At 44.0% G+C, this 15,000-nt stretch overlaps 1 pseudogene; it reads left to right on the top strand.

The window, feature by feature from the left end:
- The first annotated feature begins 10,877 nt into the window (after positions 1–10,877).
- Positions 10,878–11,993, top strand: LOC114927380 (pyruvate decarboxylase 2-like; annotated as a pseudogene).
- Positions 11,994–15,000: the final 3,007 nt, after the last annotated feature.

Genomic DNA, 15,000 nt, shown 5'->3' with positions numbered 1-15,000 from the left:
CCTATGGTGCCATATAAGATAAGCATTTCCAGATCGGGTCAAGATTTCGAGCTTAGAATTGAGTGAGGTTTAACTGATTTAAGGGGTTCCTCCATAATAGCTATAATTAAGTAAGTGGAATTTCACTACGAAACTTAGCAATAAGTCCATCCGATAGTGGGTGGTTTGGAGATCAAAAAGTTAAGTTTTTATGGGCGGAGGTATAGCTAAAAAGTATAAGGCTTTCGCTGTGACTAAGGATAGACAGGACTCTCGGTTCGTCTGAGCCTGAGTCGAAGACTTCGGATCCTGCATCTGCTTCAGTTAATTAGGTTAAAATGTGCCTTAAATGGTGTTTTGATCCTAATCCTAGCTAGTCATCATCCAAAGTTGAGGCATTCAACAACTTTCTGAGACACCATTCTTCCCATAGCCCTAAAGGATTAGGCCAGCCTCAACGTTTCTACAAGCTCAGTTTCTACCCAACTTTTTCCGAGAGAACCGACTACGGGGGGTGTGCTGATAAACTCAAACTCGTCTCCGGTTGCTGCTGATGTGGAGAAATTGGTACCAGCCTACTCGTGATGTTCCTTGCCTGGTTCGCTATAGGAAGTGCTTTCAGCAAAGGGGGAGGGAGGGTTAGGACATCAAATTCTAGTCTTCAAAAAACTAGAAGAGGTTCAATTCCTCTTTGATGTGGTTAAGGCAAAAGACAGATATAGATATCAGAGAATAAATTTTAAGGTAAGACTGGTTTTTTCTTAGGTCATCGGGTAAAGTTTAATAGTTCCAAGCTAAACGTACTAAATCAATTAGCTTAAAACTATTTATTGGAAAATTCAATAAATTTCTTTGAAATATTTCCTACTCATATTAGCTATCTACGATAAAAGAAAGTAGAAGCCGCTTTTTTCGAGGAAAGTCTCAGTGCGTAAAGAGTCCTCATACAAGAAAAAAAGCCAGTGCTAAAGAAAGAGCTCTCTCTTATGCAATAGTAAGCTTCACAGTTGCTATCGTAGGGCGCAAACGTTTGGTTTAGTCTTTGGCCCAGCCCAATTCAGCATTAATCGGGTATTTGAAGCTAAGCGTATTGTTGTAACAAGGCCAGGAATTCTTCATAGAGTTGGTGTGCTTTTTATTTCAGGAGAAGTGGGTATGTCTTATGAGGGTCGCTCTAGTAGAAGTCCCACCCGGGTGAGGGAAATCCGAAAAGACAATGGCCGATTCAGGTTAACATTAACAAAGGGTCGATGTGAATTGAGCTTGAACGAAGTGAAAGGTACGTAGTCGCGTCGAACGAAGTGAAAGGAATTCGTAAGCCCGCAGCGACCGAAGCAGTATAGGCCTCCTATCCTGCTGTAAGGAAAGGCCCGCTATCCAATTCCATCAATGACTGCCGTCTTGTACTGATGTTTTTTAGTAGGTTAGTGATGGGTTTTTTCTAAATGCTTACGAGACAGAGAGGAGATACGCTAGTGAGATGCGCAGGTGTATGAGCTCTGAGATGTGTAGGTAGAAAGAGAAGAAGCCGTTCCAACTGGTCCTATAATCCTCCTTCCTAGGGTAGTAGTCAATCCGATGTAGCTAATCCGACCGGCATTAGTAGACGAGTACAAATGAATAGATTTGCCCTATGCTACTGACTATATGTAAGCAGACAGGAAAAAGATATGGATTCGTACGACTACCTCTATTGACGGCCTGGAAGCCTCTTAGAACTAACAAACAATCATCTCGACCACTCTTCCTAGGCTTGTACTTTCGCTCTTTTAGATCGTGTAATGCAATCTCAGATCTTCACTTCCTTTGCCTCAAGATCGGATGTGGCTTTCTGGGTCTCCCCTGACCCACACTAGGGCCTTGACTTCGGTTCCAGTTCCAGAGATGGGTTCTGTGGCGAACTCGAGTTGAAGAAGTCAAGCTTTTAGCTTGAAACAAGAATGGATAGAGTTGACTCAAAAGAAAGCGTGGAGCGAGGCCTTTCTAAGGTGGGACGGTTAGCTTTCAACTCAATTCTGTTGCAGCGGCATTAGGGCTTGCAGAGAAAATAGAAATATTTTTATCATTCAATATCCCAGAAGGCCTTTGAAGTAAAATTCCCAGTTGTTTTTGCGCTGCGAGACCAATGAGGAATTCTGTAAATGCATGACCCCTCTTTATCACCGCCACCCTTCAATGTTATGGGTTTGCGACAGTAGCACCAATATCCGCTGTTTTCTCAGTTGCTGGCTTGGGATGAAATAAAATATGATTCGTGGACCGATAGCCTCAAGTGCTGATTTCTTCCTTTTGGTATTGAAGCGGCTCATTCTTTCTGGTTCACGACCGATCTAAAAGTGCTTTCCTTCTAGCTTGACTTGTTCCATTAGGTATGTGGCTTTGTTGTAAGCGGACCTACCAATCATCCTCTCCCCCTTTCCCTAAGGGGAAGTGTAGGCATCAGAGAGGCCCCGCCTAGAAATGCAGGGGCTTGCCTTTCTACCTCTCTCCGTATTGCATTCATCCCCATCTTTTGATTCTTTCCATCTTTCCGTTCTCTTGGGCCCCCAAGGAATATTCCATCTTTGGGGAAAAGCACATCAGCCAGCCTTTCAAGCATCCTACTCCTTGTAATCGTATGAGTCCTGGCCTAATCCTTTAGGGCTATCAGTCAAAGTGGGAAAGATTGTTGTCTGAAAAGTACTCCATTACGTATGTATGGTAGTTTTTTCCGTATGCCCGTCTAAGCGAGAGTATGGGTTTCCGGCTAGTCTTGGAAGTCTTGTAATGGATTCTTCTGGTTGGGTTGTAGCGCGGGTTTCCGTTGGGTGAACCCTTATCGATCTTCTTCTTGTTTGGTAAGCGGCTTCTTGCCTGGCACATTAACCTCCTTTAAGTTGATTTGACTACTCTTTGATCTCTTTCCCGCATTCTTTCATTTCTTTCGTATAGGGAGTGGATTAAGTTGACTTTCTTCCCCACTCTATAAGAAAGTTCCTTCAGCGGTCTAAGCTTCTCTGCCCGCTTTGCATTACGTATATCAGTCGATTCGGTAATCATTCCGTTAGCTCTTCATCCCGTAAGGATTCGAAGTAGTGTCTCAGTGTAACCGGCCCCGCCGGGCAGAAATCCTCTAAGAGTCCCGCAGGTAACCCCGTAGGCTAACTTATCCCTCCGCATATTCGTTGAAGCGAGGGCCCGGTCTTTGCCCCTCATCAAGGATTTCTTCCTTTTATCGCTTCCTTGATGAAGCAGCCTTTGCCACATTCCCCTAGTCCGTCTAGCTCTCTCCTCGTGCAAGCCTTCTATTAGCAGTTCAAGCAGTCGAATCGGTAATTGCCTAATCTAATTTGTTTGCTATTCCTTCTTTTCTTCCATGAGGAAGCGGAGAGGTAGCGTGTAGGTTTGACTAATGCAACTAGTCGGCCGAAAGGGAATCAATTCTCGTGTAAGAACCCCTAGTGGCCCGGTTCGTCTGTGTCTTAGTCGTGGAAGGAGCATTGGCTTAGTCTTGAGACTCTTTAACTCCTCAGTCAAATAAGGTGTTTTCGTTCTTCCCTCAGTTGATGTCTTCGAAGTCGTAGATCGAGTGAATGCGGTTGCAGGTCTAGCGCCATCCCCGAAGCCTTTCATTTAGGTTGACTTTGCTTTCTTCTTTGTCTTCCGTCTAGTAGTGGAAGGTGTGTCTGGGAATCAATCCTCGTATAATAGGGAAGCCGGCCTTTCTTCTTTCCTTCAGGTGGTGAAATGCCTTTCATAATTGCTGTAGCAGGAGCGATGTCAAAGTGAATCTTGTGGTGAGGTTCTTTCGGGCACCATTACAGTTGCGTTTTTGTCTGCTGCTAAGGTTCAATGCTTTGGATTCGGTAAGCAATCCGTCTAGTGGTCCATCAGCTTTCCACCTTACATTCGGTCCTACGAGTGATCCATTTCCTTCAGCCGGTCAGTTGTTTCGGAGTAGGGAGGGAAGGAGTGTCGAGTATTCGATTCGTCCCTCAATCGGTCAAGCCAGTTCCTTTCCTTTAGCTACTAGTGAAAATCCCTCAAAGCAATAGACTGATACTGATAAAAGTCATTCATCTGCTGAGCTACCTATTCTAATAGCTACATGAATAAAGTTAGGAAAGCTTTCAAGCAGCGACACCAGATCGGCTATGCGAAATGGTTCCTGCTAACTTGCGAAGATAGTGAGCACTACCTTAGTCGCTTAACGGGGAGCTAACCCTACAAGAGATAGATCTGAAACTAACCATATCCGAAAAGCGGATCCGATCCATGCCAACATAAAGACCATACCTTCCATAAACCTTCATGTGAAAGACAGCAGGTCCAATCTCATCCCATTCCCAAGCGAACAATGCCATTCATCTCTCAAGTTCCCCTACCTGACGAAGGCCCCTATGATAAAGAAATAGAGGCAGCAAACAGGCAAACAGCCTTGTAGGAGTACCAGCTATAGTAGTCAGCCCACTGCACTGGGTCTACCCTTTGCGTTCATCTTGTCAGCCGTTGGTTGCTTTGTTGCTGGCTGGATGGCTTGCTTTCGTGCTTCTGGTTGATTTCCTTTGGGTTTCCGGCGGGAGAAATCCCAGTAAAATGAAAGATATCAGAGAATGGGAGAACTAGACCTACCGGAAGAGGTGTAGCTGCTTTCAGGTTTGTTTAAGACAGTAATCCAAACAAAAACAGCCTTCCCTTGGCTTTGATCCAATTCCGAAGCTCGTTTGCTCACTAGCCGATGTCATTTTAAATTGACTTAGTTAGAAAAGTATGGATATTTTAAGTAGAAAGAAGTTTCTTTACCTTCCCCGGGGGTAGTGGTATATACGATACAGATTTCTTTTAGGAATGATCTATCCCTTTCAAGTGCCTATACCTGAGAGTTCTCTCCATTAGAAGATGCCAGTCTCACTCTGTACTTGGTAACAATCCCTTCTGTGCACACTTCCTTCCGGGTTGGCACAAAAGCAACAGAGATTGAAACGGCTCCTCGAACCAGATTCTATTAGATCTTATCCCGTAATTCGCTAATCTCGATGAAAGAGCAGGTAACTACATAAGGCAGCTTTCCCCGCCATCTTAGTGGTACTAGCTTCTCTACGATTTTTGGGTACTTTACTTACTCGTCTCGTGCACGGAATCAAACAAGAAAGAGGAGGTTGCCTGATGGGACGTCGGCCTTTTTTTTATAAGGACTTTGCGGTTCTATTAAAAAGGAAATTTCCAGGTAAGATGCTGAGGGGTTGAACCCCTCTCTTCTAGTAGCAGCCCTTCCTCCAAGACTTGAATCAGTAAGAGCGGATCTTGTAACTTCTGAATTGCACCTTTCCCAAATGTCTGCAAACTTCTCCTCAAATGGAGGTGTCGAGTAAGGCACTTCTCTCCTGTACTGAATGCTTCCTTATTCACTCTAATCCTATGCCTCCCTCGGTTCACGTCAAAGCCCGGAGAAAGCCCATCGCGGCAGCATAAGACACGACAAAAAAGAAAAAGACTGGAGCAGATTTTCGTTTATTCCATCGAGCTAAAGCAAGAGCGAAAAGCCAGCAGTAAGGTCCGGAGCTGGATCCGAAGCGGCGGGTCACCAAACTACGACGTCAATTACATCGAACCTTTTGAAGCACCAGTAGAGGTAAGTCTTAGGCCTACAATGATCAAGAGGGGTTAGCGTGGGCAACCCTACCTGTCGATGGAAAGAGGAAAGGAGCCGATTAGTAGTACATAAACCTCTTACTCTTCATCCAGATGACAGTAACTCTTAAGGGAGTGTAAAGGGTACAACCAACTGGAAGAGAAAATGAAAGGGAAAAGACCGCTGTAGGACGGAAGCTATACGGCGGAGAAGAATCCACTCCGGGCTTTGACGTGAACCGAGGGAGCGGCTTTTAGTAGAAGAAAAAGACAAGTCGATATCGGCAATAGAATGCTATGAGATAAAAAGACGGGCGGTATGTCTCCTTCCATTCGATGGTCAACCTATACACGGTCTCAAAATAAGTTAATATATTTATAATATATATATTATAAATAATAGCCTGTGGGTCATTTATCTATCATAAATAGCGTTCGATATCGCCTCTGTGTGATTCATCCTAAGTAGCTAGCTGAATCGGAAACCTCTGCTTACGCGCATGCGTGGTTATGTTCGGCGGCTCGGCAGCCCGCTCCTGGTGGTAGCCACTCTTCTGGGGCCCAAGTTAGTGAAAGGGATGAACCAGGCTACCTGTTTAGCTACTGCGTTCCAGTACTAAGCCGATAGTCGTTATCGATCTACAGGATCGGTAAGCAGCACATGGGATTAGACGTCTACTAGGAAAAGTAGATGCATCCGGAGAGGACGTTACAGGCGGGCACTAGGTGCTGTGTATGGAAAATGCCGCCAGCACAGCTCTCCTTCTAGTTCTAAACCAATAGTGCCATGTTCCGAACGCCGAACGGAAGCAACCCTTTAGAGGAGGAGAGCAAGCCGACGAAGTGCCTATGGTACCAGCTCCATACGTTTGAGGTTCGCTGAATGTGACTGCTTCCGTTGGGGACGTACTGAGATAGAATGAAGAAGACGTTTTACAGTACGTAAACAAGGCAAGGAAAAAGTAAGGAAATGAAGCAAGCGCAGTTTTTCTCCGCTCCAAGAGAATAACCCTCTTGTTCGATAAGTGCACCCGTGTCTAAGTTAAGAAGCCTGCAGGCTTCCTTCCAAGATAGTTCCAGTTTGGATAAAGAATCCAATGTTTTCGGGAACCTCTAGTGTGATCGCAGCTTGCCTGGCAGGTGAAAGAATACCTCTTGCCCTGGATGCTTGGTTTTCCAGGCCGATGCACAATCTTTCTTGAAGCCGTTGCGCGGATCTGATAAGAAGAAGAATTCTGAGGGGCTTTAATGGCTTATTAGATTAGCCGAGAAACTTCTTTTGATGCATTATCTCTAGCAGGCTTGAAGTGAAGAATGAGTACCAAGAATAGGGGTCTTCGGGGCAGCATAGCATGGAGCTTTTTCAGGCTAACCTACACGCCCAAGTAATGAAAGGGCTGCTGGTGCCTCGTTTCCGTGTTCGGGGGTTCCTTGATCTTAAGGTGTCAAGGCCAACTACTGCAGACAGGACTTCGGTAAGGACTGACTGATAAAAGCACACTTAACTGCAGCAGGAAGGACTGAGCGGAAAGGACTACCGCCTCATCCTGTTCCTGATTTGTAAACTCGCATTTATAAGAATCACTTACCTCGGCGAAATCCGCTCTTAACTCAACGCAAGAATAAAGAGATTTCATAACTCCATTCTATCTCTCCCTCGTTACGAACAAAAAAGTGGGCGGGGAAAGAATAATAACTTCTATCTTCGGCCGTGCCATAGGGTTTTATCAAAAGAAAAGTATCCGATCCTCCTTGGCCTTTCACCAGGAGACAGAAGGTATCTCCCTTACTAAAAAAAGACCCTCTCTCCTCGTAGGCATGGAGATTTTTGTCTTCTCGAAAGAGAGTTCAGTCTCACTCTCCAGAACGTGCTAGTTCCACCTGATTTCCGTCTGTACTCTCAAACAAAGAAAAAAAAGGGCAAAAGAGCTCAATTACAGGGATTGAAGCTTTCAACAAATTATCCCGGGACTTAGCACAGTGGAACTTTCTCAATGGATGTGATTAAGTCATCGCTTCGCACCTCTCCTTGTCATTCGATCACACTGCTTTCCTCCACGTATCACTCGACTTTCAGTCAACCATATCTAACTCAGCGGAGCTACCGTATGTAGAAACCTAGCTACAGCTACCAAAGCAGCCGCTAAAGCCCTCTTTACCCGTTGGAATGGAAAGTAAGAAAATAAGATAAGAATCGTGTGAAATCGCGCTTTTTCATTTAACTAGTTAGTGGTGAAGTTAGAAGAGGATGGGGAAAAGGACTCTTGCTCCTTGTATTAGGCCGCCACGCCCGTATTTAAAGTTAAAGAGCTTCCTTCGGTCGCCTCTAACCTTCGTTCCTTTGATGTCGCTAAAGCCCGAGCTAAGCAAGGTCTTGGAAAGACCGAAGTCTGGAGCCAAAGCGCATCCCGGGGAAGCTTATTTGATACAAACAGTTTAGCCGCCAATAAATGATTGTCGCTATTATTACTCCAATTTACTATATATAATAAGTAATTTGCTGGCACTTTCATCTAGTTAAGAGAGAGCCTTTTGCCATGCCCGGTTGGGGCGAAGAGTTGGGTTGGTGATCGACTACCTCTCCTTCATATGGAGCCTCTTCTCAAGCAGCCTATACCATGATTAAATGTTTCTTAAACCCTCTACCTATAGGGATGTTGGGGTTTAGCTCTGTTGCTCCTAGAACAGCCTTCAATATGAAATGTTAATTAGCCCGTGGCTACTTCACTCTTCAACTCGGGATGAAATCAGCAACATCAATATCTTAGTCAGTGATAAACTCTAAAAGTCTAAGCAGCCTTAGCTCATCGATTAACTCAAGCATCGGTACGCCCCTTACTCTTACTATAGTCCTGACTTACCCCAGGAGATAACAGAACTCAATAAAGATAACAATTCATCCCCGCTAAGCTTTTCACCTGATCTAAAAGGACAGAAACTACATAAGCAACCACTAAAAGGCTCTATCAGAAGAGAAGCATTAGCAGCAAAAAAAAAGAAAACATCAATTGCCTCTTCAATCACCCGCATTAGAAGCCTTCGATCGAGTGGACTACCTTACATTAGACGCTTGGCACAGTCAGGACATCAAGTTACGGCTTCCCTCACTAAAGTAAATAGAAAACAGGTTTAGGCTCTATGCCAAGTAGATAATATAAACCCAAGTACTATAATGATATAAAAACTAAAAACTGGCAGAAACCACAGAATTCACCATGTCAACAGCTTCATTATCAGCACATTCAATTGACCTGGGCTGGGCATCCTTAGATCCGGTGTACACGCCTGTATTAAATGCTCTTCACGTAGCTGCTTTGCCACATCGCGCACTTAGCCACTCATTACATTAATGACTTCCGACTTAGCTAGCATAGACTAGATTGGATTAGCATAGCACATGCTCTTAGAAAAACGGACTAATCGAGTCCGCGTAACGAAAGAAATATCTGCTTTCAATGTTAAGCCTCCCTGTCTGAATGAGCTCACTTCTTTTGACATGAGATAACCCTTCATCCATGTAATAACTCATGGCTCTTTTGACTCTTCTTACTTATACCCCGAAGTTATTCTGTGACGATCTAAAGCCCTGGTCATGCTTCTAAGAAGAATGGGTTTTCCTTTTCTGTCTAGCCCCAGCAGTTTACTTTCTTAAGAAAGCCTAGATCGAGTTAAGATCTATTTTCGAATTTCAGGCAAGGTAGTTACATGATTTCTTACATCAATGGCTAGTATGCTTTTGGGGCATTTGCTCTAATCGGAAGCCATTGCTTCTAGTCCTGGGGTTCTAGAGGTTGTCCAGGCATATAATAAAGGCAAATGAGAGGAGACTTGTCTTAATTTCCGAATCTCAAAAAAGTAAGGATAGATACTGACAAACCTTCCTCTAGAGTACAGTATCCGTTTTGATTCCTACATCTCTTTCCTCTGTTATCTGTCATCCATTCTATTGGCCTTGGCTCTTACTTAGAAAGTCTAGAGTCTAAAACCACATTTCTGGCAGCCTATAAGATAAGTCATGGCATAGGCAAATAAAATAGGACCAATCAAGAAAGAAATTCAGTCTATCTGGAGTGGAGGAGTTCCTAAGTTCTATAAGGCAATCGGAATAGCAAGCTAATACAAAGTCAGGATCAATTAACTTACTCCCTTTAGAAAGTGAATTCACTACACTACATCTTTCGATAGCAGGAAACCATAGAAAAAGGGATTCCATGCTCTATTTATGTTGCCTTTCACTATCTTCCTTCCATAGGGAAGCTCTATTAACAGGCTAGGCTTTCCTAAATCGAACTTCAACTCGAGAAAGTAGAAAGATCATCCTAAGAAGGAGTTAGGAAAGCGCGATCCTTATCTTCACCTAGCGGTAACTCTCTACCAAGAACCTCATAACAAAAGGAAATGCAAATCCCTCACTCTGTAAGCTTTTTACGCCTAGCCCCTCCAAGGTCTCACTTTAATGAAAGTGTCCGAAAGACTGTATTGACTTTATTTGAAGTCTACATCATCTCATGTGGAAGGGCTCCGTCTTAGAAAATTCCATCATCCCTTGAACTCAGTACTGAGCTTTACATAGATTCATGGATCTCCTATCTATGATAGATGTAAAGCGATAGAAAGCTTTCCCCTCCTTTATTTGAGCTTTCTGCGCTACTTCCTTTCTTTGAGACAGAGCTTCGTTGGCCCGCTCCTACAGCTACAGTGAGCTACTAGATAAAACTTCCAAACCAGATATGAATATTCAATATTCCTACTCAGGTTGATATTAGAACTGAGACTGAAGTTGCTAACAAGCGGGAAATAAGGGAATATGGAAATATTGGAATTCACTACTGAACTGTTCTTCACTCAACGCCTCTTGATTGACTTTAGAACTGAAGGAAGCCGGTAGAAAAGGAAGTGGCAGCAGTGTTTTATAGAACAGCTTTTTTGTCTAGAGATTCATCCCCTAGTCAGTGAGGAAAAGGGTCTATTAGAGAAAGAGAAGTAGGGGAGGAAGAAGGCGTATGCAAAGAGCTTTTTCTCAGCGTTCCCGTTCGGCATTCTTTCAACAAATGAAAGATTGCCCATACCCTATTGGTGGGGAGACTTCTTAGAATGGTCTCTGTACCAAGGGTGGATGAGGCAGTATCTGAAGTACCCGCACTGGTATTGTGCTGTCGCACTTGACCAAGCAGTTAGCTTGGAGGCTTTCATAGACCCTCCAGTTTATTGTCGAACATGGTACACTCCTAAAGTAGACTTGTCTACTTACTTTCTTTTAGGTTTTGTGTCATGTTTCAGGTATATGACTGGGTGGTTGAATTGTCCAGGCTTTACCTTCATCCCTGGCCGAGTCTAGTGAATCTCCTTTGGTTGGGGTTGATCACATCTTAACAGATCATCAGACCCTTATGGAACTAGCTGATGCTTCTGGTTATGCACTGGCTCTGATGCCATCAGCTAAAGGACTTGTTCCGGAGCACCAACCATCCCCACTTCATTGGAACTTACAGGGGTGCTGTGAGTACTGCTTTCTGTGCCGAAATTGTGGAATCTGCTGATGCATACTTGTTCGCCAGACCTATCTTCAATGATTACTGCTCTGTGGGGTATTCACATCTTCTCAAGAAAGACAAAGCGATCATTGTGAAGCCCGAACGAGTTGTGATTGGTAATGGCCCCGCTTTTGGGTGTGTGCTGATGAGGTATTTCCTAGGGGCGCTAGCTAAGCGACTCAAGCATAACGAAACTTCCTTCTTACGAAAACTACCACAGGATATATGTTCCTGAAGGGCCAACCATTGAAGGCTGCACCTAAGGAACCAACCTTTGAGGGTTAATGTTCTGTTTCAACATATACAAAAAATGCTGTCTAGTGAATCCGCTGTAATTGCTGAGACAGGGTATTCATGGTTTAACTGCCAGAAGCTGAAGCTGCCAAAGAGTTGTGGGTATGAGTTCCAAATGCAATATGGATCAATCGGATGGTCTGTTGGTGCAACACTTGGTTATGCACTGGCTTTTCCTGAGAAGCGAGTGATTGCTTGCATAGGCGCTGGAAGTTTCCAGGTGAATGCTCGGGATGTATCCACAATGCTGCGATGTGGACAGAGGAATTGAAAATCCTGATAAACAATGGTGGATACACCATGGAAGTTGAAATCAATCCATGATGGGCCATACAATGTGATCAAGAACTGGAATTACACTGGGTTGGTTGACGCAATCCACAACGGGGAAGGCAAATGCTGGACTGCCAAGGTGTTCTGTGAAGAGGAGCGAAATTGAAGCAATTGAAACTGCAACAGGACCTAAGAAGGACTGCTTATGCTTCATTGAGGTGATAGTTCAATACGAGCAAAGAGTTGCTTGAATGGGGCTAAAGGGTCTCTGCTGCTAATAGTCGTCCTCCCAATCCTCAGTAAACTTGCACCATTTAACCCACAACCTGAAAAGCTTGTAGCTAAGCTAGGGTAATGGTAGTTCTTTTCACCGACGGAACAGGTATAGCTTTGATCGAAGGAGAAGGAAGGGAGCGATGGAATTGAGGAAATTCAGCATCAGGATCGGTTGGATTGATTGGGATACGGGCGAAGCTACCGGGCAAGGAAGCCTTGCTTCAGCTTTCAAGCTTCACCTCCATTCTCACGAGTTGGATCCGAGACCTCTTGCTTGAGGATTAAGCTCACTCCCTTTTCTTCTAATCCTGAGGGTTCCTACTCTTCTTAGACAGCTACTTACTTAGGGCTTCTCATTACCTGGGGAGATCTTTCTTTCTATGATAGAGAGAAGAGCGAGGTACTGTGACCTTTTCTTTGCTTTCCTTACAGACAGGGAATACTAATGATATCGCCAGTGTAATAGAATTTTCCCTATCCGTCGACTCACTTGCAACTATATTAAAAACAAAAGCAGTGGCGAAGGGCTTTAGGTCTCGAGCGAAGCGAGAGGAAAGACTTTTAGGGTACCCTACATCCCTCCCCCTTGTTCTCAGTTACTCATCAAATGGTACTCAGTTAAATATAAGGCCCGGTTAGTTGCTAAGGGCTACACCCAGAAGAGAAGTACGGTGAAGACTATGATGAGACATTCGCACCGGTAGAAAAGATTAATACCTTTCGAATACTGCTCCCCCTAGCTGTGAATTGAAGCTGGCCTCTAATGCAGCCAGATGTTCTGAATGCTTTTCTCAACGGAGACCTGGAGAAGGAAGTGTATATGGATCTGCCACCTGGAGCTGGATATGAATCCATGAGTGGAAATCTAGTTTGTAAGCTGCGAAAGTCATTGTACGGGCTGAAGCAATCTCTACGTGTCTGGTTTGGCAAGCTGACAGCAACAATGAAGCTGTTTGGTTATAAACAATTCCAACGGCGGTGATTGTTCATAAAAAGAAGAAATGAATAAGAATCCACCAAGGGAGAGAGAAAGTTAGTGAGAGAAGCTCTCGAGTGCCTCTGAAACCAACGACCACTCCTATGAAAGAACAGAGTACGGTGAATGAGGAGAATACAAGTGAGAACAGTCAAGAGAAAACTCAGGCAGTAGAACATAAAGCCCTATGAGAAGGGTAAGCCAACGCAAATCTCATATCGTGCTTCACTTCTGGGGCATGAACCAATGGAAGTTGACAAAGACTTCAACTGGTTGGAAGAAGAGAAGGCTATGGCTCCAGTATATACAGAGAAACAAAAGAAAAGAATAGAGAAGCAGCCCAAAATTGATATTCCAGATGAAAGATGGAAGCAAATATGCCTAGGATGCCATTGTCATTAAACCACTAGGTAGACGATTCTATCTTTATGAGCTGAAAGATAGACGATTATGGCTTTGGGGTGCACCAGATTTCGAGCTTATGGATCTTCCTTTAAACTACTATGTTATTATGTTATTAGAACAGAGGAAAAACAACTGCGTCAAAAGATACTTAACGATGGTCCATGGGTTGTTGCTGGGCACTGTATTGCTACTCAGAGATGGAGTCCAAATTGGAATCCCTACAATAACAAGCTCACGAAGATTGCCCTTGGGATTAGAGTACCCATACTTCCAATGCATTGCTACACTACACCACACCATAGATTTTCTGATGGAAGTGGGTAACTTGATAGGTTTCTGTCTCACTCTTAGTACTCATTCAGTACTTCATATAAGGTATATTGTTCGGTAACTGTCTTATCTCATTCTGTATCCTTGCTTGTTCACTGCACTCTCCTAAGGGTTTAATTAAGACAGTTTTATCCTTCCGTTCGTGCGCCCTCCCTGTCTGAATGAGCTCACTTCACTCTAAAAATAAAATGTATAATGTAAGCAGGTCTGCAACTTTCTTTTCTTTTTTGCCGGAAATAGAAATGGGTTGAACCCTCATTGCTGTACCATCTTGTCTAGTGAGAAGCAATTTCGAGCGCCTACATAACCTACCACTCCAACTCAACAAGAAGATAGGTATCAGACCATATGTAGTTCATCCGGACATTTTTACCCAAGTTAATCAAGAAAGAGCGCACCGACTGCCCACCACTGGAACTTGGATTAAGAAGTTCAAGAGGCATCCTCCATTCATATCGATTTATGGAAAACCATATCATTCATCAAGAAAGAAAGATTTTTCCAAGAGGGTCCCCTATGAGATAGGGGTCTTGATTCCCATTAGTCGGGTCCTCACTCCTCCTCTAAAGCCCTGCCCCCTCCCTTAAGGAACCCCAAAAAAAAAATATTCTATTTGAAAGGAAATCTGTGGATGTTGTTGTTATAAAGGCTTCCCAATCCTCTCAGAATTGTAGAAAGATAGGGGATGGGGGTTCCATAGGAAGAAAGTGTGGGAGTAGGCTTTGGTAGGCATCACTAGATGGATAATCAACTAGAAAAGCCGATAGCACAAACTTAACATCAGAATCGATGGGCGTATAATGAAGCGAACGCAACATGTGCGTCGCCTTTACGACAAGGAGATTTTCTAGTGAAATTAGGCGGTCAACTGCTCGTTGGTCTTCCCCGGAAAGACTTCCAACCAGAGGAAAGATTGGTTGATAGGGTTCCTCTGGTGGTTCGAGCGGTTGGTTCAAATCGGGGAGCAAGGGCTCATTCAAGTCTGGCAGCACGGGGGGCCTGGGAGCCCCATTTCCCACTATCTACTAAAAGAGCGATTGAGAATCTCGATAACCTTTCTTATTTTTTGATTCTTCCTTGGCCGTGTGGAACATGGATTAGCATTATGTCATTCCTACAAGTGATCCTCCATCCAGGATTGGAAGAAGAAGCGCCATATGAGGACTTCGAGATCAAATAGAATATGTTTCTTTCCATTCCTCGTGAGCCACTTATTTCTCCGACACAAGAGATATAAGTTATTTTCCTCCTTTTTCCCTTTAAGTCGACGGCGTTACACCATTGGGATACTTCGAATAAACTAGAGTACATATAGGATCCACC

This window comes from Arachis hypogaea, unplaced genomic scaffold, assembly GCF_003086295.3.
Source record: "Arachis hypogaea cultivar Tifrunner unplaced genomic scaffold, arahy.Tifrunner.gnm2.J5K5 arahy.Tifrunner.gnm2.scaffold_362, whole genome shotgun sequence".
NCBI lineage: Eukaryota > Viridiplantae > Streptophyta > Magnoliopsida > Fabales > Fabaceae > Arachis > Arachis hypogaea.
Note: the sequence above shows the minus strand (reverse complement) of the source record. Positions and strands in the feature narration are given on the sequence as shown.